This window comes from Acomys russatus, chromosome 11, assembly GCF_903995435.1.
Source record: "Acomys russatus chromosome 11, mAcoRus1.1, whole genome shotgun sequence".
Lineage (NCBI taxonomy): Eukaryota > Metazoa > Chordata > Mammalia > Rodentia > Muridae > Acomys > Acomys russatus.
Genome location: NC_067147.1, coordinates 29,308,946 through 29,312,632, shown reverse-complemented (window position 1 = coordinate 29,312,632; position 3,687 = coordinate 29,308,946). Strand labels below are relative to the sequence as shown.

At 39.4% G+C, this 3,687-nt stretch overlaps 2 pseudogenes; both read right to left on the bottom strand.

The window, feature by feature from the left end:
• Nucleotides 1-269: 269 nt before the first annotated feature.
• LOC127195331 (G2/mitotic-specific cyclin-B1-like) lies at nt 270-1,453 on the bottom strand (annotated as a pseudogene).
• Nucleotides 1,454-2,783: 1,330 nt separating this feature from the next.
• LOC127195330 (60S ribosomal protein L5-like) lies at nt 2,784-3,336 on the bottom strand (annotated as a pseudogene).
• Nucleotides 3,337-3,687: the final 351 nt, after the last annotated feature.

Below are 3,687 nucleotides of genomic sequence, written 5' to 3'. Positions count from 1 at the left end.
GGAGGAATGGGAGGATACAAGGGATGGGACAACAATTTAGATGTAATATGAATAAATTAATAAAATATATTAAAAAAAATAAAAAAGAATTAGAATTACTTTCTTTCTTTCTTTCTTTCTTTCTTTCTTTCCTTCTTTCCTTCTTTCTTTCTTTCACTATGGAAAGTAAAACGTCACAACTTTTATTGAAGAGCAAGTGAACAGCTTATACTATGTACAGGTAGGCACATGGTACCAACTGCATTTGCATATGAAGCAGTCCATTTGAGTTACTGTGCCTGTGCCACAGCCTCGGGCACATTCTGAACTAGTGTAAAATTAAGCTGTGCCAGAGTGCTGATCTTGGCATGCTTAGATGTTGCATATTTGTTCTTGATAGTCATGTGCTTTGTAAGGCCTCAGCTCACCACGACTTTTGAGGGCTGAGTAAAAAGCCCCAGCTGGGATTTGAGAAGGAGCAAAGTAAACGGCGTCATAGTCGAGCATAGTGAGCTCCATGAGGTATTTAGTCAAAGTATGCTGCTCAGCGTCAACCTCTCCAATTCTACATGCTCTACGGAGGAAGTGCGGAGGCAGAGGGTGACCCAGACTGAAGTTTAGGCCTCTCAGAATCTTCTTCTCCCTCTGTCGGATTTGGTGCTTAGTGTAGGTGTTGTTAGTCACAAAAGCAAAGTCACCAGTTTCTGGAGGGTACATTTCTTCATATTTGCTTGTAATAAACATGGCAGTTACACCAACCAGCTGCAGCATCTTCTTGTGCACACAATTGTTCTGCACAAACTGGTCAATAATGGAAACAGTCACGTACGTGGTCTCCTGTAGCAGCCTACACTTCATCTGCACCTGCACCGGCCAGTCAATTAGGATAGTGCTCATGTTTCCAGTGACTTCATGATCCATTAAGTATTTGGGACTAACTGACTGCTCTTCCTCCAGCTGTCTGAGATAAGCATATGTACCTTTCACATACTACAGATGCTTGGATCAGCTCCATCATCTGCATCCACATCACTTACTGGGAGAATTACATCAGGGAAAGCCTGACACACATATTCTTCTGTAGGTGTACATCCAGATGTTTCCACTGGGCTTGGAGAGGGATTATCAACCAAAATAGGTTCAGGAGAAAGCTTTTCTTCCATAGCAGGTTCAGGTTCAGGGTCAGCCTCAGAAAGTTCCACCTCTGGCTCACACACAGGCACCTTCTTCACAGGTTTTGGTGAGATTTTAGAAATGACTTTTCCATTAACTGATTTTTTCACTCTTTTTCAGACTCATTCTTGCCTGTACCTGTTTGCTGACTTTGTTACCAGTCTCGATGAACAGTTCTTGATTTCAGCCTGGGCTTGGAGGCTGCAGCAAATGCCACAGGCACACGCTTGGCACCTGCCATGCTGACCTTGGCCTTATTTTCTGTGTTAACTTTTGAGTTCCTAGGGACCCTGAGCACCATGGCTCTACCTGAAGCAGAGGCTCGGCAAGCAGAAACACACACGCCAGCCTCTGGCTGGCCACCGTCAGACACCAACAGCTCTTCCTCCTCCTCCTCCTCCTCACGCCTTCTTTTTCTTTTCAATATAATTGGAATAGTATGGCTTTTGTTTGATTAGTTCTACCAAGACAGCTTTTCCATGTTTAGTCTTTTCTTCTTGGTTTGGTTTTAATATAAGAATGTGTGTGTGTGTGTGTGTGTGTGTGTGTGTGTTAGGCAAACATTCTACCACTGAATTGACATCCTCAGCATGTCTATGTTCTCTGATTTTTGTATACAGAAAAGAGATGCATTTCCCAAAAAGAAATAAAAGGTAATTTGAAGATGTTTAATCTATTTATTTCTAGTTCTATTCCTAATATTTTATTTTACATTACTTTATTTATGGCATTTTGAATGTATTGCTTTTCCTGTTTTATTTTTCTTACGTTTTTGATTTTATGTGTTTTGAATTTATTGCTTTTGTTTTTTAAAATTTAAATCGAAAATTTAAATTTAAAATCTCTCTCACATTTTGTGGAAGTTGCTCATTCTATCTGAAGAGATCATAGTAGTTGTTAGCGTCTCAATGTCCTCCCTCACTTTGAAAGGCCTTCCTAACACATTTTTGCTTTCATCAATTATCTCATCTTCTATCTAAGTTTTAGTCAGTATTTTGGATATGTCATATTTCAGGTATCAATTTGTACAGTTACATATTAAATTTGTCATCATGGTTGCCAGTATCATGTTTACTCATCTTTCAAACAGCTTAAGATTTCCAGGTTTTTTTTTTTTTTTAACCTCAACTTTATTCTTATTTCAAGAAGTGTCCCTTATACAAGTGGATATCTTTTGATGGCCTATTTTTTCAGTGATTGTTTATTTGAAAAATGCTTTGTGTTTGGTTTATGAAAGGATTTTCACCCTGTGTGCAATTCAAGCTCAGCTCATTGGAACTGTCTGTTCCATTCGGCTTCCACCTTGGCTACAGAAAGTCGGCTGCCAGCAGTGTCGTTATTTCTTTGAGGGTCAGCTGTCAATTTTTTTTTGAATTTTAAAGATCCTTTTCTGGCTTTTTGCTGCTGCTTCATCTTACTGATCAGGTTTTATGCACGTTGTTGTATCTATTCTTGCTTTCAATATTATGACTGACTCCCAATTATTATTTATGACCTCTCCTTTATACTGTCTTTTTGAAAGAAATTCTGAAAATAAATAAAATTTTCTTTTTTATATTCTACTTTTATTTTATTTTGCTTGGCTAATAAGTTTATTGTCTTTATGAAAACAATCTTCACAGAAAATTGCTTTATCTCTCAGCATCCTGTTCCTGAGCTCCGAGGAAGCCTGTCTTCTTTTGAGCAACTTGATCTTTCTTCTGGACAAGGGACATTTGGGATGGTTCCACTGCTTCTCCACTTCTCTCTTGGACTCCTTCTCATAGATTGGATTCTCTCGGACAGCGGCATGAGCTTTCTTGCACATCTCCTCCATCATGTCTGGGGTGATGTTGTTCTTTATGTCCTGAGAGAGCTGTTTCTGTTAAGCACCCTCATCTTCCTCCGTTAGGTGTCTCATGTAGTCGGCAACATTCTGACCCATGCTGTGCTTCCAATGTACTTCTGCATTGAACTTCCTTGCTTTCAGAGTCACAGCCAGGGAGCTGTTTGGTACTGGGAGGGATAGACAAGCCACTATCCACAGCTCGCTTCAGGGGCCCCAAACCTTTACTGCCAGTAGTAATTCAGGCAAGACCTGCAACCATCCAAATGGCGAGTGAAGGCACCAGGTTGGCCATCAATGCTTTCCTCTTTGTAGTCATCGCCAGTCACCGTCACTTGGCCTTCATAGATCTTGTCCATGTCATAAGACTATTTGTGGGAGTTGGTTTTCTCTTTTCACCAGATTGGTATATTAGGTCATTAGGATTTGCTGCAAACACATTTACCTACTAAGCTATTTTGATGGTGCTTGATTCATTAAAAAACAAACAAACAAATTTTTGTTTTGTTTTGTTGTTGCTATTAGTCCCGAATTTTAATTCTTAGTCTCAAGTTTAATACTAAGAACATAATGACAGAGGCAAAAACCTAAGAGTGAGCACAGATACGTAGAAAAACTGTAAATGAATTTGAATCAAATTACTAAACTACAGAAGTATTTTATGCTTTCACAAGCAAGCAAAGTTTTAGATGACACCTAACCTCCACCTC